The following is a 24814-nucleotide window of genomic DNA, read 5'->3' as shown; positions in this document are numbered from 1 at the left end:
TGAATAATTGGGATCCCTCAACCCACTTGCGGAAATGGCTTTAAATTTTTAAATTGTCACTTAGTTTGACTTACCCACCTATGTCATTGCATTGCATAAAAAGTTAAACCAAGAACATAATTTTGAAAGCCTTGTTGGGTATTATTTGATTTATTAAACAAAGGGGGTTGAGGTGTCCTCCCCTACATAATGTGATTGTTATGGCATAGAGATAAGCTTGCAAGTGTAAGGGTATGGAGACACCCATAGTATGCCTTAACAGTAAATTCTTCCATCATTTAATGGGAATATGTGAGAAGTGTTTTAATTAGGTTTTAATAGGTGTTGTTCTGTGAAAGTGGAGGTCTCAACGGATTACTACTGGAAAAGGCAATTGCCTACGTGATGGTCTAAATGACCATGAGGTTAGTCCCCCTTATTATGTTATAAAGTGGTTTGAGTCCCCCATGTTATTGACGGGGTGCTTAAGCCATTCTTGGTAGATACCACGAGGTTCGAGTCCCCTATAGTGAATATGATTATGTGATTATTCTCTGGTTTATGTAGCCACACGCACTAGGGCACTTTCAACTAAGGGAGAGCTTGACCCATATAGCCATTGGGTTTCTTATTATGACAATTATGCTACACAGTCCAGGCTAATTATTTTAAAGTACATAATAATCCTTGTTTCCTATCCTGACATATTATTTATGTATGTATATGATGATATTCACAGGGATTTGAATTGGGTTTGACTTGGCATTAGTTTATCCCCTGTACCTGAGTTACATGCTAGTGCTCAACCAACTAACTATCTCTAGACACTTTATCCCCCACCCGATGTAGGCATTGGAGATACTTTTACTTTTTCTGCATAGTGTTAGGTGGATCGCCTTGGTTCGTCAGTTGTTGTGGTGAAGTGGTGAGCTTTTATTCTCCCAAATAATTAATCGTTTCATTAGTTTCCTTTCGTAGAGTAGAAGAGTAGACTCTATATTTTCATTAACATTATCATTGTCATTGTTAGAGACATGGGCATGTCCTAACTTAAATTGGCTTTTGGTATTGTTTAAAGGGTTTGTGCATATTGCTATGGACTCAAATGGTTTTTGTTATTTGTTGTCAGATATTAAGTTATCTTAGATTCCTATAATATTTTATATCATATCTATTTATATATTTGGAATTCAACCACTATTAGACATTGTTTTCAATTTGACTAGGCCACGAGGGTGGTCCCCGTTCCCTAGTGACTTGAGATACCCGTTATGGTCAGGCCATGGTTAGGCCTATGATAGTATACTTGCTCTATGCCTTGTATATCTTAATTCAAATTCCAAACCTATCAGCAAATATAGATTGGGTGCTTGGGCGATGAGTTAAAGTTTGTCCCATATAGCACGTATGGTTACAAAAATCTTTCGAATGCCAATCTATAGAAAATGAGAATAGAGTCTAAGTAATCATATTTAAAATAGTCTTTGTTTATATCTTGATATGTTGGCTTTTAACCCTGTAATATACTTTTCCAAAGATTTTAATATCATTATGTTTTTGTATTATTTGTTTCGGCTATTCTACATTCCAACTAGTCCAAGTATTGACCGTCCCCAGGAGGTTGCATCATTTCATAATGTAGGTTCAGAGACACATTCTCAATGTCTAGTGCAGCACTAGGGTTTGTCTAGACATCATCAAAGTTGTTGAGCCCTCATTCTGTCCGATGATGATTTATTCTGAATGTTTAGTATTATGAGTTATGGTATAGCCGAGGCCTTGTCCCTGCCTAGACAATTTCTTTATGTTTGAGGCTTTTTAAACATGTTTTGATGGATGTTTTTCTAGTATGTATTTCAGACTATTTGATTACGGTTTTATTTAATTTGAAGGATTCCACTTGATTTCATTATATTCCCTTACTTTCATTATAACTCTTCTTGTGATAGAATTCTAAGGGGCCTTGTTGAACTTTTATTGGTTTGAGACAACCATTATGCTTAGGGCCTCGTCTCGGATCGTGACCCATAACTATTATAATGAATCTGAAGTTAGTGCTATGTATGTTATACAACTATACTGAATACTAACTAAAAACAAAGAGATGAACTATGTTGCAAAATAAATGCATGAAACTGAACTATAGTACAATTCACTTAAATAAAATATCTATATAATAATGTACAGTGATAATCTAAAAAGTCATAGTAAAAAAGAAAATAGAGCAAAATAGAGGGTCACGTATAAATAATTCGTATGAAATTATGCGACGTGAATTGATGTAATTACCATGTAAATAAGCATATAACGGATCAATATTATACTGAATAAACTAATTACAAAGTCATACAATAATTGAATTTGAACTATGGGATATACTATTAACTAACAATAACCATGTGAGCAAAACATGGAATTTGATATATAATCCCCATCAAAAAGGGCCTAGTATACAATGCCAGGATATAAATGGGGATCTGACATGGCACCACTAAAGTGATGTCCAAAAGACTAAAGTGTCAAGCCTAGTCTGATAGGTAACCCCTAAGAACCTACAAAGGCATCATAGATCTTGCGCTTAAGGACTTCTACAAAAAATCTCAACCTAACTGACGGGTGAGACTTCATCACTGCATCCGCTTGGTGATAAGTACTACTTCCAACTAAATAGAAGCTTATATAGTGAATATCTTAATAATACTGATGATTTGAGACTGACGTATAAGTACTTATCAGAAAACATTCTAAATCACAAAAACTGAAGGATGAGTGTTTAAATGACAATGCATGAAATCATAAGTTATCATGTCTTCATAACCCGTCATCTCTAAAAAATGCAACTATTAATAGAAATTCTATAATCTGAATATAATTAAGAAAATTCATAATTTAGGTCTACAATATTGATTATCAATGTACAGGGAGCAAAACCCTAAAGCTTATTGCTTTTCATTTTCTAGAATTTTTCTTTCTATATTAAATTCTCTCCCTTCTCTCTTGAATTTTCATTACTACTTTCCTAGGGAATGGATTCTATGCCATAGGTGGAGTTTTTTTGTCCATCGGACCAGTCTCAACATGATCACACTAATGATGTATAACCATCCCAAAAGGAATCTTTCACAAATTCATCTCACAACTTTCAAAATTAAAAAAGATTGGAGCAGTAGTTGGGGATATTTCTAATGAGCAATGGAATTTGATCCAAAAAATCATTTTCAATGAATATTCGAAGGATATTGGAATGATATCAAGCGGTGGAATATATTTTGTATGTAAAGAACATTTGACAGACCCAATTTTAGGTGATTTTAAAAAGAATCGTGAAAATTTTGATTTGATCACTGATTCACCTAAATTGATAGTGATGTGTGATCAAATATTCATAAATTTGTGCCAAATAATGAGGAATCAATAATAAATGGTGACAGAGTGGATCAAACTAACCCATACAATCAAATTGAGAATGGGGAAATTTATAGTGCGACAATGAACACCAAAATTTGAATCCATAAATTCAGCATTCTTGTGAATAAATTATTGACAAATTGAATGAATTTAGTTGTCAAGGAGTTAACTCCATCCAAACCATCCCTTTCTCGGTCCTAAATTTGCATAAAGAAAGTGGAAACACTGCCAGAAAAGTTTAGAATTTTGCCGACCCAATATTTTTTGGCAAAATTAAAAAATTTCTATTGCATTCAAATTTTGGGGAGGTAAGCAACAATTTTAATACAAAATCCCCAATTGGTTTGATTTCTAATAATTTGAATTTGAAAATTAAGGTTTCAATCCCATATTTACCAACATTAGTGGAAAATATGAAATCAAGGGATAATTTTCAAAATTCTCAAAGTGATTCTATGCAACATGTAGCTGGAAGTGTATAAATAACAAAATCCCCATCAAATGTATGCTCTAATCCTACTAGTTTTATTTATGGAAATTCGGCAATTGCGAAGAGCAGGGTGTTCAGAGTAATGTGAATGAAATTGATCAATGTTTAGCTGTTAATTCTAATATAGAGAAGATGAATTTCACAAAAGCCCCATCAAATTATCCATAAGTCACAACTAATTTGAAAACTAGGGTTTCGAATGAAATTATTAATATTACTAATTAAGGGAAGAAATTTCTGATTCCAACAAGTCAGAAGATGTAGGAAAGAACTCTTAAGATGTAAGTTACGTGATTCCTATAATTCATTGCTAATTAGTGATCAAATGGGTGATAATATGGAAAAAGCTCAGGATTTGAACACTGGTAAGGATGTTTCAAAGGAGATTGATTCTTAAAATAAGCATGCCAGTCATGATAAAGGTGTTAGGATTTAGAATAAGCAAAAAAATATGGAGAGAGTTCAAAAATCATTTCCTAAACCTTATGTTCCTAACAGTAAACCCATATAAGTGTCCAATAATTTTACTAAGTCTAGTTCTATGTATCATATAATGAATAACTTCAAAGTGGTTAGTAAGTTAGTTGTGGGAAATTGTGAGAGAGATAATCATGTCTACTCCTCCTCCTTTTAAAACGAAGGAAAATGATGAAAACTTCAAATCAAGGAAACAAAAAAAAGCTTTAACATAATGCTTAGTATAATAGAATTCTCGGTCTTAATGTTCCTATCGTATCTTATGCTTGGGTGACTAAGTTGCTGGATCAAGAAGCAATGAAGGTGATTGTCATTGATATTGATCCTCCTAAAATTACAACCAAACAATGGCTACTAGTTGTAGTTTTCAAACCTGATGATTGGAAGGTAAAGGTTTCTGAAAGATGTAAGTAGACTTTTATTGGTAAGTTTGCTAATACTATGCAAAAATAGAAAATATTTGAACACAATTTATCTAGAAAACTAAGCTTAGAGGTAGTGTTGAGTAAACTCATTTTAATGCTAGACATTTATACATTGACTTGGACAGTGAATATGATCACTTTACCATGTGGTCTTATGAAAAAATATATATTGAAGGACAAATGATGAGGTTAGCTTTGGACTCCAACTTTTAAACTCGGTATTAAAACTTTTCTAGTTCCCATTTGGATTGTTTTTCTAGAATTACCTTGGAAATATTATTTCATGGAAATTATTGCTCCTTTATTATATCCTATTGGCAAAGCCTTGTTCCTTGATTTATCAGCTTACATAAAGACAAGAGAAAGTGTTTTTAAAGTTAAAATTTTTCTTGACCTTACAAAAGATAGATCTCTTCATGTATGGATAGGGTACATTGAACATGAGAATGGTGAAGGCATGTGGCAGAATATTCCATATGAGGGAGTACCTGATTATTGTTATTATTAAAAACATTAGGGGAATCATGGTATAGATTGTACTGTTAAAAAGAAATATTATAAAGCTAAGGCAAAACAAGAAATGGAAGAATCTAAGAAAAATAGTACGTTGCAGTAGATTTATGGTGACAGTAAAAATGTTCAGAAAAATGAATCTTCAAATTCAGCATCTATGATCATAAATAATAAGAATCAACTGAAAAGAAACAATAATATATCTTCTTCGGATTATAGGAAAACTCAAAGAAGAAGAGGTTGAAGGAATGCTCAACCACAACAGCACCAACATCATCCGAAAAATCAGTAAATTCAAAGAGCAAATCACCAACAAGTTTTCAGGCAAAGATCACCTCAAAGTAATCATTTAGCAAATCAACAAAATTAGCAAAAGCAACAAGAAGGTTTGAATTTTTAAATTAACAAAAAAATCCTAAAGAATGTAATGTTGATTCTGGAGTGTAGAATTAGCAAACCCAACCCTATGATACTACAATTATTTATGATAATCCCACCCCCAAAGACCTAGTAATAAAGATAGCAATCAGTCAAGCAAACAGAAAAAGACAAAGTGGTTGAAAATAGTGCAAAAAAACTAAAGATAAAGCCAAGGATTAAGGTTTAGGATGTTTGAAATGTATAGCAAAAACATCAAATGACATCAGGTATGATTTCTAATTCTAATGAGAAAAATCCAAATAATTATGAAGTTAAATCTAGAGTCCAGAGTCGATACCACCGACCTCATATTTCAATTTTTAATTATGGTAATCCCACATCCCATAAAAAATGTAAGAGATCAAAAGATCAACAATCACAACAAAATTGCTGAGAAGCAATCGATGGAAAATGTTACCAGTACTGCTGCTTAAGTTGATTTAGATGTTGATATTATCTCAAAAAAAAAGAAGAAAGCACAACAGATAAGGTTGAAGTTGAATGAACTCAACCTAAAATGATTCAAGTATGTGAAATCTCCCAAAAAGGACCTCAGGTATTGACTCAATGCTCCATGGAACCCACCCTAATAGTTTTACTATTTTTGTTAGACTGTTGTTGAAGTTAATGAGGCTGAGGATAATGTTCAAGAGAATAAAACTAAAATGCAAGAAGGGGTGTACAAGGGTAGGGGTTAAACTTCAAAACTCCTACTACCACTATACTGAAACAACAAGGTACTGAATTGAATGTCAATATAGAGGTACTATCTAATTTATTAGTGAAGTCTTTTGTACAAAGGTGAATGTTCAGGATTTAGAACTTGTTCAGAGAGATAATATGGGTAAAGCTGATTATAGTGATTATTTAAAAGGTGAAAAATATTAAATTTTGGATGATCGTATTAGTATTAATATACAGCTAAATATGGAAACTCCAAAGAATGCTTTAGATATTTTAGATAATGCTAATCAGGTTCAGGTTGTCCAAAAGTATGAAAATAAGGTTATGAAAATGCATTATTCAACAGGGATGGTGAATTTGAATATTAAAACTCAAAGGGTTACTTTAGATAGTTTTGAAAAATCTATAGAGGTTCAGGGTTGTACTTTTCATGGTCTCAACAACAAATCAACTCTTGCTCCCAGTCAAAAGAGGCGACATACCATTAAAACAAAATAAGATAAAAAGGAACAACAACAACAAAATGAGGTTCAGTAGAGTTAGAAAAAGTATGTATTGGTCCAACAATAAGATGTTCTTGATATTCCACTTATACAATATGAAAGCCCTAAAGAAATTTGTACTCTCAACAAAAAAGTTATCTTAGATGAAGATGAAAATGATGACTACAAAGTCATTCATTTAGAAGATGAAGTTGATAATATCCTTGTGGATGAACTTGTTGAAGGTGAGGACAATAATGAACATTTGATTTAAGTTTTTGGTCCTTTGAATCATAGATTACAAGAAAATATTTAGAATGTTGCAAACAAAGGTGGTTTATCTCCTAGTGATAAAAAATCAAAAAAAAAAATCAACCAAATAATCAAGTATCAATTCTATCAATAATGATAGAATAAGAACAAGATCTTAATCTAAAAGTGTCAATGATGATTAATTGTCAGGGTTCTTTGGAAAGAAAATTTAATCTCAAGAATTTTCATAATCTCTCAATGATCATTATTCTTGAACAATTTTCAGACAATTCTCTTCTTTATTTTATAGAGCGAAACTTTAAATGGATTGAGATTCTTGTAATTGCAATGAAAAAATTTGGGTTTTTTGACTCAAGATGTTATTTGCAGGATTCTTGATCAATATGAACAACAATTTACTTGTGAAATTGAACATGTTTCTTATCCTATCAGTTATCTTAACTCTTTTATGTATGAATGGTTTCGAGATTATATGCAAAGACCTTTGTGGGAAAAAAGGTTATAGGTGTCCATTAATGCTACACTGTGGTGTACATTAGGTGATTTCTATGTGATTACTGACATAGAGGAAAACTTTGGTGGACAACCTTACAATATGAATAAAATCTTTAAATTTATCAAAGTGCTTTGAAGCATTTGGTCTTACTTATTTGGGCTTTCATAGTCATAGCTTCACAGGGTACAACAATAGAGATGGTGATGATAGAATATGGAAGAAGTTGGATCGGACTATGGTTAATGATCTAAGGTTTGAAAAAATGCCGCAATCAGCCATTACTCATCTTTCTAACATTGAGATTGTTTAGAGATAAGAAGAAGTGATCAAGTACTTCAAGTTTCTTAATTGTTGGGTTGATAATCCCAACTCTTTAGACACTTTTAAAGCTTGTTGGAGTTGACCAGTTAAAGGAAATTCTAGGTGGTGTTTTCATATAAATCTGGAAAAGGTTTCCATTACTTTGAGCAATTGGTAAAAAGGTGAACTTTGTGATATTTTTTCTAATGTCATAGAGTTTGAAGAAAAGTTTTGAATTACAGAAGATGATATTTTAAATAACAACGCTAGTTAAAATACAACCAAGCTTAATTGTGTGCAGGCTGAATACATTATCTTTTTCAAACTTGAATAATCCATCCTTAAGCAATATATTTAATTATTTCGAGAGGAAGATGATAATTCCAAGTATTTTGATGCTATTATAGAGAAAGAAGAAAAAGGTTGTTTATTCATAAAATCAGTGATGACCATGGCAATATAATTGAAGCGGATGAAAGCATCGCCAGGCTGTTTTTTCATATTTTTAGAGTATTTTATAGTAGAATAAAATTTTATAAGTGAGTTGGTGTTTACATATATACCCAGGTTTATCATTGAAAACTATAATTAGATGCTATGAAAAATGCTTATTTTGTAGGAGTTTAAAAAGGTTGAGTTCTTCATGAGTCCTACTTATGTGGAAGGTCTTGATGGTATGACAGGAAAATTTGTTCAAGCTTTTTGGGAAGTGATCAATAAGGATTTGCTAGAGGTGATGCAATATTTCTTTTGTTGTCATTCAGTGCCTAAATATTTCTCTCATGCTTGTTCTGTTCTTCTACCTAAAGTGGAGAATCCTAATAAGTTGTCAAAATTCTGGCTTATATGTCTTAGTAACATACTAACAAAGTTATTTCCAAGCTTATTTGCCTCATACTTGCTCTCATTTTTCCTCTTATTATTTTAGATATTCAGTCAAGGTTTGTTAAAGGGAGAAACTTTTTAGAGAATATTATGGTTGCAAAAGAGACTATTCAGCGCATCAATAAGCTAAAGGAGGGGGACAGTGTGCTTATAAAATTATACATGGCCAAACCATATTACATGGTTTCTTTTTCACATATTTGTCTTATTTTTTAGAAAATGAGTTTTAGAGAGATTATTATTGATATGATATGCTGGATAATTCAAATAATTTGTACTCAGTTTTCATGAATGATTCAAGATAAGGATACTTTCATAATACAAAAGGTAAGCAAGAAGATCCCATTTCTCCTTCAATTTTCATTCTTACTGTGGAGGTGTTGAGTATATTGTTGAATAATCTAAATGATCAGTATATTTAGGGTTTTACATGGGGAAGTATGGGCCTCATATGACCCATTAGAGCTCCGCAGATGATGCAATCATATTTACATCCACCACTAAGAATTTACTTTTTCTTATCATGAAAATGGATTTGACATATCAAGAGACTTCCCGAAAGTTGATTAACAAAGACAAGAACAATTATATGATGCATACTAAAACATTGGTTGATGATTTTAACAGGGTAAAGAGGATTATGGGCTTTAGTCGCAAAGATAGTCACATTACTTGTTTGCAATGTCCTTTGTAATTGGGTGTCAAGGAATCATTTACTTCATGGGAATGGTGGATAAATTGACAGAAAAAAACAAAGGTTGGCAAACAAATATGTTGAGTTATGGAGGTAGAGTTGCTTTGGTAAAATTGGTTATTCAATATCTCCTGATTCATATTATTTTAGCGGTTTCTCCTACTTCTACAACTCTTAAGCAAATTAAGAGATTTATTGTGGATTTTCTTTTGGGGAAGAGAGAAGGAAAATAATAAGTACCAATGCGAATCTTGAGGAACTCTTAGTTTTCCGTATGAAGAAGGATGTATTGGTGTTAAAATCCTTGATGATATTTTCTTAGTTTTGCAATATAACCAATGGGGGACTTTTAGCTCCAAGAAATCTTTCTGGGGTGATTTTCTAAGTTTTAAGTATTGCAAAATATCAAATCCTATTAGAAAAAAGTTGTATACCAGTCAATCTCTTACTTAGAATCACAAGATGATCAATAAAGTCAAAGCTGAAAATTACATTCAACAACACTTGAAGGCGGGAGATTGTAGTTCATAGTGGGATGATTGGCCTTGAGTTGGGCTTATTTCTTTGAATATTAACTATATACCAAGGCTTTATAATACTATTATTTTGAAATTCCTTGTTGATGGGTTAAAAAGAAGAAAAGGTTAGACAATTGGCGCCTCTGCTCTTGTTCATAAATACACAATAATGAGTTCACATATAAAGAACGTATAGCTAATTCAGCTATAAGAAAGCATAATTTGAGTGGTAATTTCTTTATTCATCAGTGTGGAATTTGGTAAGGGAGAAAAAAGAACCATCTGGTCGAACTCTCTTATTTGGCAAAAAAATCTCTTTCAAGACATCTTTTCTTTTGTAGAGAGATCTTAGATGTAAGTTGGAGGTTCTTGCACTTGTTATCACTTGTTTCGCTTATCTCCTCTCGTTATCTTCATCTATGTTATTCTCTCTAGTTTATAGCTTTTATGAAATGGTTTAGTTTTGTTTATTTTTTTCTTACATTGTACGGGGCGAGTCTCCCTTATTTATGCCTTCCTTGATTATATTGTACTAAGAGGATTCCTCTCTTCTAGGTTCTTAGATCTAGTTTTCATTTCTAGTATAAGTGATGAGTTGATCGGCCGTAGTAGGATAGTTGACTATGAACCACCACAGGATTGGAGGAAAGGTCTATGTACCTCTTTTTGTATTTCTTTTAATTTAATTTATTATAAGTATTGGTGGTGTGCGAATCAAACTCTGACCACCACGGGAGGTGAGAGCCACGGGTAACGTCCCTGTCTAAAAAAAATGTACTGTGAGCCATAAAGTGACATGTTTGTAAAGATAAGAAGTTTCATTGGAAGAATTTCCTATCAAAATAATATTGACTGAAATCCTTTAAATCATGATAAATTGTGCTTAATATTATTGAAAACTAATACATCTTATATATCTTGACTATATAATTAAAAGCTTAACTAATGTCACGTGAATTATGCATGGACTGGAGAATAACATCAATGATATAATATAGCCCTAATAAATCAAAAATAATCAATGAAACAATCTCATGAATATAAAATATATCATGGGTGACCTAATTTATGTTTGGAGTCATAATCTGGTAAAAATCCTTGTTTATCGAAATCATAAAATTCACAAACAAAATAATAATTTGAGCCTACGGATGAAAGAAGATCCTCATTAAATACCCACATATTTATTAATTTGGATTCTTGAACTAATGTTTGGAGGATTTAAGTTTGATGATAAAGTGCTCTAATTTCTTACTTTGGAGAAGAGGAAATCACATGTTTCTCTGAGTAGTATCATGTGTTGTGAGGTAAATAAGGGATTAGATGTAGTTACCCTTTATATTAATCCTTAGGATATCTTAAACGACATAGTTTAAGAGGTTAAAATGTAGGATAGGTCAAGAATACCCCTCTAAGAATTTTGAAGAAAACTTTAATTTTCGATGCCAAACGGACCCCCCCATAAGTGTGGGACCCTACCACGATCCTAGTAATGAATCATAGGTTATATAGGGAATTTTTAGGTGACGGAATTTTATCAGATGAGACCATTCCAAGATTGTGGAATCAAACCCTGTATTGGCATTTTGGTCATGGTATGGGTCACAAGATATAACAACATGACACTGTCTTGGTAAAATGGCCATAACTTTCTAGTTGAATATTGAATTAAAGAAAAAGTTTATTTTTAAGAAAATATAATTCAATATCTATCATTTGGTTAGTTAGGAGCTCAAAAATTTTTCAGAATATAGGATTTAATCTCATTTGAAGTTGACTAATGCAAGATTTTTCTCAAGAAATCAATCGGTAAGAGATGTTTTGACTTGGCCATGTGTTAGGAGTTACTTCTGGCCATAATACAAGTCTAAATTACTTATCATACAACTAAAAACGAGGTTTGATTCTACCTTTACCTGACAAATGATTCTAATCTTTGCTCTAATTTTTGAGGTGTTACAATATCCTCCCTCCTCCCTCCCCCCCCCCCCCCCCCGAGATCATTTATCCCTGAATGAAGACAACTAAGATGAAAGAATATAAAAAGATGCATTCATAATAGTAAACTTTGAGATATGAATTTTAATATGATAACTGAGTTTCTAACTAAAATATGGATTGGACTAAATTTATTAATGCATACTAAGACAAGTGCGCAAATGAGTTACATGAGATTGAGAGAAGTAGTAAAGATGAAATGGTTGCCTTGAACTAAGTTAAGGCAAGGAATAAGACCTTACTGTATTTAAATATAACAAAAATATATGTAAGAGCTCAGATGGAATAGGCATAAATAGCGACTCAAGAGAGTATAACTAGAAGGAAAGATGGGAAACTACATAAACTTGTTTGTTTAATCTTAAAATTAAGTTGCTGGCTATGAGGACTAATTCATATCAAGAATCTACTCATACTGAAGCATCCCTAGCATGAACAGTTATGTAGAACTATAAAGTGATGAGAGTCATTGAGAAAGGAATATTTGTTACCTTAAACAATACTTATAAGAGGTTCTAATAGCATTTGGGAATGAGTAATTTTTGGAATGACCTGAGTGAGATATTTGAATTAAGAATTTAACATAGGGATTTTGTTTTGCTGATTTGAGTTCTTAAAATAGTAAATGGCGTAGATTTCATCATGAGACACTCTTACTCTAAAATTTTATGAAATGTTACTGATAAATCATGCCACGATCATGGGATCTACAGACAATCATGATTTCTGCTCATAGGTTAGAGGCTGGAACTGAGGCTTCTCTAGACTTTATCAGGAGAGAAATGGTATGACTCGTGGGATCTTACAAGAATCATACCTTGGTTGATAGTTTCAAAGTTCAAGACAAGACAAAATTTTGAACCACAAACCTTCGTACGATTGTTGTTTCTTCCCATAATCATAGGGTCCTTTAATTCCTAGGAGGTAGAATTTATAACCTTTCAAGTTTTTGTGCTATTTCAAGTAGACAAAGACATAGTATGATCATACCATTTAACACCGAACATATATTGGTATATGGTATCTAGCTTCCAGAGAGTGTTTCACTACAAATTTTCATCAAATTAAATAGTTCAAGGTTGCTAAAGGCTAAGTCTAGTAAAGCTGAATGATATCATTCTACTAAATCTTAACTCAGAAATACAAAACTCTACAAATAAAAGGACAACACTAATATTAACTACAAAAATCTATATTATTAATCCACTTGGAGCCATCACCCTCAAATGTACACTTCTTCTTGCTTCCTGAAACAATTAAACTTAAGTTATAATCGTAGAGTTACTAACCACCATAAAGAATTATCAACATGTGTATCAACAATTCATTTAAGTATATTACTCTACTTCTATAAACATCACCCTCAAAACATGAGAAGCATCACTAAAAAACTAGAACATGAGTAGCTAGAATAAAAGGAATATTAAGAAATCTTGACTTACAAATTTTCATAAATTTGATCCGCAACTGGGGACCGAGTGGTAAATTATAATATTAACAAATTTGTTCAAAATATATGATTTGAGAGCATAAATGACGTAATTTGATTGGACTAGTGATTAGGGATGTACCATGAGTTCCTAGAACTAAAAATACCGTAAAATATAAGTTCATGAGTCATGATTTATAGCACATAGGACTAGGATTCATAGAGTCGTAGTGTATGATTCATACTATTGGGTGAACTATTACTCATTATACTAGTAATTAAGAATGTACATGATTCTAGTCTGAGTTGTAAAAAATGAGTTATCATCATGGTGCCGACATACAATTAAAGAATAGAGTTTCGTAATGACTTAAGTATAAAAATATACTGGGTTATGGATGGGTTATTAGAGTGTCTTAATGACTTAAGTATAAAAAATATGTTAAGATAAGAATGGGTCTGGTATCTACCTTCCTTAGTGTTGTTCCAAAACTCACTATCATCCCTACTAAAATCGCAAAACCTAACTTGGTCCTTTGTAATATAATCTCCCCCTTACTCTTAAGCCATTATTCTATGTACATGGTCTTATTCAATAAATTATAAATTGATTTATAATCACTTGACACTAGTTGTTGGGGTATAAATATACTCATAACTACTAAATTTCCCTAAAAGACTATCTGAAATTGTAAAATCTACTTCTAGTACTTCCTTTTGCGATACAACTCTTAAATTTCTAAAGCCTCAATAGTCATCATACAATTACTTAAAATCTTACTAATTTAGAATCTCCTGGAGTATCACAATACCCTGGTCACACCTTTATTTCATTTTGGATTCAAAAATCTCCTCTCTATTAACTAGATCACCTACTATCTAACCTTAAATTCTAACTATTAATGTAGATATCCCCATAACTTTTCATGAACTATACTAACTTACTACAACAGGATAGGAATCATTAAACACAAGTTCACTCAAAATTTTACTAACATACTCAACTTTAAGAAGATTTTCTATCTTTTTGGTCACTACATGGGATTAATCCTTACTATCGCATGGATATACTCAAAGTCCCCTTAACTGGCAAATCTCTTTCATAATGCTATGAAAAAGTCTAAGAACGTCCTGCAGGCTTAATAGATACATAAATCCATATACTAAAAATAGTTAAACACTATCAACACTATATTTCCACTACACATGTAAGCTTATGCTCCTAACTCTAGGTCATTCTGTCAAAGGATTTTGAGTAGGGATCTAAGAGCACACGTGACTTTGGCTCAACATAGGATTTTCATGCACATGTGTAAAAATTTTCAAAATTCTAAATTAAAAGGGAACCGATAGGATCCTCCCAAGATTGTGTATAATCTCACAATAGTCTTTAGATATACTTTGAGAAAATTTTATTAGTAGAAATTTAAGCTTGACTATTTCTATTACCTAAAAATGAGGCATAGTAAGTCTAAATAGAGAAATGCTTGGATAAATATAAATTTGACAGTGAATATCTATATTGCACGATCTGAGATATGACAAAGCAGAAATATTTCATAAAGGTACTGTAGCCTCTCAAACCAAAGTACAAACATCTTGATACCATTTTGTAAGTCTCTGTTAGATAGAGCTTCATAAACAACCTAGAACACTTGAAACTTGGGCTCTAATACCATATTGTCTTAGACTACCTCTGAGTCATAACACAGTGCTTAGAACTACAAATGATCTAATGGTAACCCCTAGTACTAGCCTAGTAATGAGTAACTAATTAAAATTTATAAAAGAGCTAAATTGACAGATTCAAAATATAATCACATAATCTACTAGTTAAATACATTTATTATATGAAAGTTTATATTCAACATCTATCCTTAAAAGAGAGAGAAACTAATTAAGATAACTTTAACTGACTACCTACAAAGACTGTACTAATATTAACTATAGGTAGCAGATACATAACCCCTAGCTATCCCCAAGTAGTACATATGAATAAGAAAAATGAAATACTAGAACTGCAGTTGACTTGATTCCTTGAAGTAAGAGAACTTATCACCTGCTAGCTAGACATTATGATCATCCTGACTATAATTCTAATAGTAAGTACCTGAATCTACATCACATTAAAAACATAGAAAGAAAAGGTATGAGATCTGTATCTTGGAATGTACGTTGTATATGAGATATGTGCTAGTCATGAAACCACTAAAAAAATTCTTTGAAATTGAGGACGGAAGGTATTTTTTGAAATATGCATTTAAAATATGTATGTACACAAATATTGTAATGTATAGTAAGATCTCTTAATCATGAGCTAAAACATTTATGTAAATTGGGAAGCGGTAGAAGCATAACTATTATATTTAATTTAAAGTTAATGCTAAATATACTAGAAAATTATACTGAATGCTAACTAAAAACTATAAGATAAAATTTATTTCAAACAAAATATAAGGAGCTGAACAGTAGTATAATGACACTATATAAAATACAAACACATTGATGTGCAGTGATATTTTGGAAAGTTATAGTATAAAAACAAGTAGAACAAAACTGAGGGCCATGTATAAATACTGGGTCTGAAACGATGGAATGTCAATTAATGAAATGACTAAGCAAATAAACATCTAATTTAACAATATTGTACTAAATAAACTGAGTATAAGGTCATGCAATAATTGATTTTAAACCATAGGAAATAATTGATTATGCTTTAATCACTCCATGATTTATGGTCAAGGTGATCGTTATCAGATATATTAACCTAACTTGAGTTGGGGTAGAGTCCATGAGGAGTGTAACTAGTATTCAAATCCTATGGGTGTTGAGAGCTACTAAAGATATACCTAAAATGTCAATGTAATGAAAGACATAAATTAAAATTTGAGGGGTATGGTTTGGCAGGTTGTTTTAACAAAATCTGCTCAAACTACCAATTAAGAGGAACAAATGTAGATAAGATTCCAATAGGAGAATAGTCTTGGAATTTTGTCTTCTTAGGGAAAAATAATGCCTGGATTCATGATAATCAAATGCAAATTCTACTTAATGACCAGATGGGCAGGCTTGGCTAAGGTTTAGATGCTAGTTTTTCACCAAACACCAAAAATATTACCCATAGAACCTTTCGGATACATCATGGGTGTGGAAAAAAATCCACTTAAAACCATAATTGGGCATCCCCATTTCTAGGAAAATGCCCCAGACATAGTAAATTCACAATCCATCTTATTTCTATGACAATGTAAAGGCATAAGTTAACATCTAGCTATTGTTCACTAATACCTTACTACCCATATCCCTCTTTCAAGGATGATATAGGATTCAAAAGCATACCTACATCTCTCTTTCAAGGATGGTGTGAGATTTTGGGAATTTGGTGGTTTCACCCTAAGATTTCAATTCAATAAGCAAGAATTAGTGAAATCCAATATCATTAACCAAGAATCTACACTAATAATTAAAACCCACACATATTAGTAACCTATTGCAACATAACACCAAGATAGATGTTTAGCTACTCATGATGTTTGAGAAAAGAAATATCTAAAAATTTTCATTCAATGCATTATTTGAAGTTGCAAAGCGAGTATATTATCAAATCTATCTTCAATTAAAACAAAAATCCTATGAAAATTAAATACAAGAATTTGACTAATTTAGTAGTGTTTTTTACTAAGACGAAACTTAAATTCTAGTTTATCATATACCAAAAATGAAAGGGCTTTGATCGTATAGAAACTTTGAATTAGCTGTGGGAAATTACAAAACCGCCTTGGGCTATTTTCTACTTTATTGAGATCGCTGGTGCTTGATTGCAATTACAGATCCCACCAATCATGGTGAACACATTGTGATTGCTACAGTTGGCTGATTTGGGTTTGTCGTGATCACGACCCTCAAACCACAATCACATTAACTGAAGGTTAGTTCCTGGTCCTAATTTCCATATTTTGTTCTACTTCTTCCCTTTTTGATCTCTTTTTATATCACTTCACTTCTTCTTTTTCCCATTACTTATATACGTGCAAAACGTGGGAATTAGTGAATTCAAATGACAAATTCATCTCACTAACACTATTTAATCATAGTAGCGTGCAAAAATTTTGTTGTCAATGAGTTATTAATTTACCACTCATCAACAACCCAAACTTGAACCATTTCTTTTCCTCAAGCAATACTACTTCTTACTTAATAAGACTGTGCAATTGTAAGCCTATTTATATGTCCAAACGATGACAATGACTTCAAACTTGGTTAATACCAATAAGTAGCTCTCAAGCATGGTCAAAGCTATTCTTAAAACTACCCTAAACATTAAGAACAATCTAAAAGATGCAAAAGACTTCAAAGAACAACAATGCAACAATCACTAACTTTCTAGAAGTTACTCTCTGTCGATAGTAACTCTACTACACTTCTTTTGCCTCATTTTTTGAAAGATGACAATGTCACGTACCCCAATTAGTCTATATCCATCCTCACAAAAAGAAAATCCCACACACCAAATTATATATTATACAACAAGGAATTTAACTACAAACACTTACTCTAACAAAGAATCTATTAATGCTAACAAGTACTATACAATATGTTTGCCCTTATTTTCAATTTCCACTACTATGAATACACTTGGTTGGAGATCTCAAAGGGCTTTTTCAACCTTGTATTGTAGGTTCAGGAAGGGTATGATAACATTTTGGAACAAAGTGACTCACCCTCCTTGAACATTTTCATCAAACTATCCAACCCACTTTTGACCATGAACCACTTCATTTGTTTAAGAAATTTACACATGCCTACCTTCACTAGTTTGATTTACCCATATCTTTGAAAGCATTTTTTTCAACTATTTCTTTTGCAATCTATGCTATTCCTTTTTTTGATAATTCTCTTCTTCTTCACTTTTTTACTTTCCCTTTTGGCTTAGCTTTTTAGGCATCCACTTACAAATCATGGACCATGGTCACCTCTTCCAAGACTTACCATGCCCAATGTAGACATTTGACCTTAAATTTCACTTATTTTAAGTTCGAGGGTAGGGTTCAAAAGAGGGATAAACTTTAAATGGTTTCAAAAGAAAGGCTTGAAGGCTCAAAATACGAAACTAATGAACATTTCACCAACCAAGCATAATCACAAAGAAGGCCTATGAACATTTCACCAACCAAGCATAATCACAATTATCCTTGAGATACTAACGAGACAAGTTCTACATTATATAATTACACATGAGAATTACATAATTATGCCCACCGCACGTGGCATGCAAACATTTCAAGGAGGTTCAATTGCATTTCTTATGAAAGAAAAAGGAAGTGTTTTCCATATACTACAAACTAAAGACTTTGGGGTTTCCAAAAGAGGTAAAATATTGTTACAAAATTGTTCACGTCCCATGCCCTTGGTTTTCCAAATTTCTTTGATGGATGGGAAGTTTTCTTCGCATGTAGATAGTGAAAAATTCTCCATTGATGGCACCAAACAAAGACAACACCTTAAATTTTGGCTCCCAAAAGGGAAAACCATATAGCTACTCAGATTTCACCATAGGTATAAAGGAGATCCCATAACTCTAATGCCATGGGTACTTAGACTTCCCCTGTATATACGGTTCCAAACCCAATAACTATGATTTTTCCCTAAGAATATCATCACTCAATCTATCATAGGGAAAGACTCATCCGATATTATTATAAACATGATAAAGAAAATATAAAAATCTAAGAATGAAACAAGCAACTAATCCAATAAATCTAGGCACCATTGAGGTGCCTATTTATTAAAACCCAAAATAAAAATCATTCAAATCAATATAAAAACATTCACTAATATCTTGATAATACAAACAAAATAAATGAATACGAAGACAGGCACCCCAACTAGTAGCCTGTCATCTATGAAAGCATAAGAAAAGAGTAAAGAGGGCTCCCTGTAACTGCCTCAAAGACTATCCTCACCCTCAATCTCTAATCATCTCCACTACCTCCAGTATCATCTGAATCTGACCATGTAGCTGAGACCTCATCATCACTGTCATCTCTAAGAGAAGGAAGTCTATTCTTGGGTTTTAAGACCTTTCAAAGGCCCTTCACCCCCTTCTACATCATTATAAAGAGTTTATCTCTCATCTTCTACCTCCTCTTCATCTTCTCATGTCTGTCCCTGAGATCCCTATACGAATGTGTTAGAGAGCCTTATTAAGCCTAAAAATAGTGTAACCTTAATTATTATGGTCCTCTATGTACTTCTTTTAATTATACTGAGCAACATAATAGTGACGGCTGGTGAAAGACTTACTCGGCTTATAAGGAACCCCAACCACAAGATCCTTTATCACCCTCATCTCAACTGAGATCACATCAAATGGCCCAGCTGTTGATAGTCTGTAGTTGTCCATATCCTCATCTGTGGACCTATCAAAGTCGATCTTCATCTTCTTTCTCTTGCTAGATTCTCCTTCACCCTATATCTTAAGAGGATAAATGGGGTTCTTTGGATGTACCCAAGTGTCTCTGGGATACTCCTTAACCATAGATCTCCTGTATAATTCTGTGATCAGCAAAGTGAATAAGAGTAGTGCACCACCTAGGTTCTTAAACTTCCTTATATACAAAATCACTAGTTGCCCAAAATTCAAATGAATGTGGTCTAGTATACAGTACCATTTGGGCTCATACATCTAAAATGGAGGTCATTTTTGTGCATGTGAACACTCAACTATAAATAATGGCTAACAATGTCCTTTCCTCAACTATGAAGTTATTCAATGATATCCCTATATTTGTAGTTTTAAAAGGAACCTCCTTTCCAAGACATAATTTTTCATCTATCTAACTCCCTGGTTCATATCCCTTTTTCTCAAACTATCCTATATCTTTGTTTGGCATCCCATAAAGATCAGTTATGTACTTGCCCTGAAATGAACATTCTTTCCCCAGATCCTTACAACTTATTTTGAGAAATACACTATGCTAAGTTTATCATAGAACTACCTTATCCAATGTTCATTTTATCGACAAAGATCTAGGGCTAAACAGTTCCACCCTGGGGCTATTAGTCTGTCATGGAATGCCAAGAGCTTCTCTGGCGCCTTATCAAAGAATTTTTCTCTATCCAGGAGCATTTTTTTCTTGGGGAGGTAAGCATAGTGTAAAGTGTGGAATTCTAGGTCTATGAACTAAGTTTGTTCAAAATCTCCCATCTTGAGCCTTGAAAATTTGAGAATCACACAATAGTATTAATCAGCAATCATTTTTATGCGAAAACTATGCCATGTTATTTATGGGATGGTGTTTTGATAGGTTTTGGCCAATAAATATACTAGAAAATTTTTTGGTCCAGGCTGGAAAACAACCTCAGATGCCATAATCATTGGCCAATTAGCAGCAATCGCATTAATGGGATAACAGTTCTGCAACTGCAATTGCGATCACAATAACTGAGGCTCTATCAGATTAAAATTTTCAAAATATAAGACTTTCAATTTAAATGAAAATTTATGTTCCACATCAACAATTAACATTAAGAACAAGGAACATAGTCTCTACGTACTCAATCATGCCCTTAGAACATGGAAAATCTAATATAAATTCCTTTGGGCATTTAATTAAGCACTTGGTGTGCACACACTATTTCTATCAAATGTGAACAAAATTAGGGTACTAAAGACTTCATCATTAGTAAGAACACTAATTACAACAACTAAGCATACCAACAAGCACACTTAAACTAAGGACTTAGCATACAAAATATAGTTGTAGGCTATCCCTTCAACACGAGTCCTAAGGCCTACACAAGAGCATCAAAGAGAGAATTCAAAGAACATATCAGATTAGAGATGTAGAGTGGATGCTTAAAAACCTTTTGATGCCCAACACATAACCACAATCGGGTGCAATTTGAGAGAAAAATTAAAAGAAGTATGGGGCAAATGAGGGCCAACTGTCTATTTAACCAATCCTGACCACAATCATGATCAAAGTTCTATGATCATAGTCATGTGGCTACAACAATTATGATGGAACGTATACCACGATCGTGGTAACTGAGGCCTATTTTTGGTCCCTAATTTCTCTTGTTAGGTCTACTACTCAAATCAACTACACTTCCCCTTTCTTAACATCATTCAAAACACTTCATAGTACCACAATCTCATGGATTAATCACAAATAAAACTAAAACATAATCTAATATTAAAAATTCAAAAAATATGGTCCACTTTTGTGGTATTAATGGGTTGCCTCTCATCCGACGCCTAATTTATCATCACGACATTATGTTCTTCAACTTTAAAAGTGAGTCCACGATGGAATCATTATCTGGCTCCATGTCCAATATATCAATGATGGACACCACTTGTAGTTCCATTTGTAGTTTCTTGGTCTTATATACTTGAAAGGACACTTCATCATTTTGGACCATAAATTTCATTACTCATTGCTCCATATCGAAAATTTCTCTTCTGGTTTCTAGGAAAGGTCTCCTAAGTATAATAGGTATCTCTTGGTCAATGTCACAATCAAGCACAACAAAGTTTGCTGAAAGATTGAAGCAATCCATCTTTACCAAAACTTTAAACAAAACTCCAACCGGTCTCTTGATAGACTGGTTCGGCATCAATAGCCTCATTATTTTTGGAGTAAGAGTTCCCAAACCAAGTCATCTATGTATTTCATATGGCATGATATTGATGCTTGCACATAGGTCAATAAGGCTTTATCAAATTTGAGTGTCCCTGTGGTGCAAATGATTGTAAAGGCTTAAGGATCCTCCTTTTTTTTTATTGCACTAATCATGATAGAGCTACACCCATGGGTAACCTCAATGGTTTCACCATCAACAAGATGTTTCTTCCATATCAACTTCTTATTTAGGTTAGCATATCTCAGAATCTGATAAATGGCCTCTTGCAATGGGATATTAATTGAAAGATTTCTAAGCTTTAAAAAAAGTCTTAAATTTGACATTATTATGTATGTTCTTGAGTATTTAAGGCAATGGAGGGGGAACTTTCATGATATGTTGTGGATCACTTTGTGGTTCACCATTCTCAACTACCTTAGCATATCCCTCCTCATCAACCATTTCTTTAATTATCATTGGTTCTTTTTCATCCCCTACTTGAATCTTTGGAGCCTCCTCATTTGGATCAACCACAAGATTTTTCTTCATACTTATTTTATAATTATTGGTCTCTTTTTCAACTCTAATCATATAATCACCAAGGGCATTTCCACTCTTACTGATAATTACTAATACATGGGCATCATTCTTTGGATTCACAATGATATCACTAGGAAGGCCCCCTTTTTGTCTAGCATTAAGTTTAGTGATGATTTGGCTAATTTTAGTCTCAAATTATTTGATTTAGAAAGAGTGTGATACAACCATTGGGTTAATTTGCGATAATTATCATTTTAATTCTCGAACTATCTTGTTTGTCCCCTCCACTCTCAACAAGATTCTTCATTACACATCCCCAGTTATGAATTTTTTGGAATCAATGGGGTTTGACTCTTTTCTCTTTATTCGGTCATGGGGGGAACATATCTATTATACTTTCTTTCCTTGTCCCTTCAATCACAATCTATACCCCTATCCAACCATTCATGTTCTCTTTCATGATAGGCCCAACCTTGGTTCCCACCTTGCCTTGGGTAGGCCAGGTGGGAACCCCCCGAATAGTTAGCAGAGTATCTAATTTCTTTATAAGATACTTTGATTATTCTTCATCATATCCCTTGGATGCCATGGTATTTACCATTTCTCTAGGTACACCCATCACATGCTTCATAGGGAGTTCTAGTCGTGTAATCATTTTTGCCATATTTTTCTCTTTTTCTTCATCTTTCTTCCTTTTCTCGTTATCAACATAGGAGATTATAGGGGACCATTTAGCTACCTTGGTGTCTTAGGTATGCCACCTCTTATTTTTATTTGTGACCTCCTTAAGAAAGTTTCAAGCCATTCTATATGAAAACTTCATAAGTGACCCAGTTGCCGCATTATCCACCATGGTTTTATTTAGTTTATCCAAAGCCCGATGGAATATTTGGAGAAGCCTCTTCTCCGGCCCCTAGTGGTTGGGGTATTGAAAAAGTTTACCGTTAAATCTCTCCCATACCTCATATAGAGGTTCTCTATTTAATTAATGAAAATTTGTAATTTTGTCATTCAAATGCAGCATCTTTGTTGGTGGGAATTATAAATCAAAGTAAGCATCAATAAATTCATCTCACAATGTGATATATCCGATGGTAAGATATCTTAGCGACAACACTAATTTACCCATTAGAGAAAATAGGAATAGGCGCAACCATATGGTTTCTTGTGAGATATGAGAAATGCTAAAAGGGGAATACACTTCCATAATATATTTCAAGTGCAAGTTTGGGTCTTCATGAGCTTGACACCTAAAGAAACCTTTAATTTAAAGAATGCGCAATATAACACGTGATGTCGAATTGTCTGTTCCCTTGATTAGGTGGGATACGGATAGCACTTGCATGTCAAACTTCATGAAGTTGCTCCTCATTGTAAAGGGGCCCATCAAAGGTCCAGACATTACTTGTATGATCACTCATTGTGTCATGGAAACTATTTAAATAACCTAAAAATAAACAAAAACAACAACCAACAAAAATAAAAGCCACTACAGGTAAACCCCAAGCTACTATCAACACCACATAAGCAGGAACTAAGTCTCATTTCCTAATAACAACATCATTTTGATCACGCTCAACGTACTCCATAATTTATGGGAAAAGCTATCACTGTCAAATATGTTAACAAAACTTGAGTTGGGATCTAATCTACGAGGAGCGTAACTAGTATTCAAATCCTGTAGGTGTTGAAAGCTACTAAAGATATAATCGCTATGTAAATGTAATGAAAGACATAAATTAAAATTTAGGGGGTATGGTTTGGAAGGTTGTTTTAACAAAATCTAATAAAGCTAAAAATTAAGAGCAACAAATGTAGATAAGATTCTAATAGAAGAATATTATTGGGATTATGTTTTCTTAGGGGAAAATAATGCTTGTGTTTATGATAATCAAATGCAATTTTTAAATAATGACTATATGGGTTGACTAGGTTAGGGGTTTTGATGCTAGCTTTTTAACCATACACCAAAAATATCACCCATGGACCCTTTTGGATACTTTATGGGTGTGGAAAAAAAATCCACCCAAAGCCTCAAATAGGCATCCCTATTTCTAGGAAAATTCCCAAGACATAGGAATTTCACAATCCATCCTTATTTCTACGACAATGCAATGTAATAAGCTAATATATAGTTATTTTTTACTAATAAATTGTCACCCATATCCTTTTTTC

At 33.0% G+C, this 24814-nt stretch overlaps 1 non-coding gene across 1 annotated transcript; it reads left to right on the top strand.

Annotated features, from left to right (window-relative positions):
• The first annotated feature begins 23550 nt into the window (after window positions 1-23550).
• LOC124889140 lies at window positions 23551-23657 on the top strand. Its single transcript, XR_007047753.1, has one exon. It is a non-coding gene; the product is annotated as a small nucleolar RNA R71 (small nucleolar RNA).
• The last annotated feature ends 1157 nt before the right edge of the window (window positions 23658-24814 follow it).

Source organism: Capsicum annuum, chromosome 11, assembly GCF_002878395.1.
Source record: "Capsicum annuum cultivar UCD-10X-F1 chromosome 11, UCD10Xv1.1, whole genome shotgun sequence".
Taxonomy (NCBI): Eukaryota; Viridiplantae; Streptophyta; class Magnoliopsida; order Solanales; family Solanaceae; genus Capsicum; species Capsicum annuum.
The sequence above is the reverse complement of the archived record's forward strand: the minus strand, read 5'-3'. Positions and strand labels throughout refer to the sequence as shown.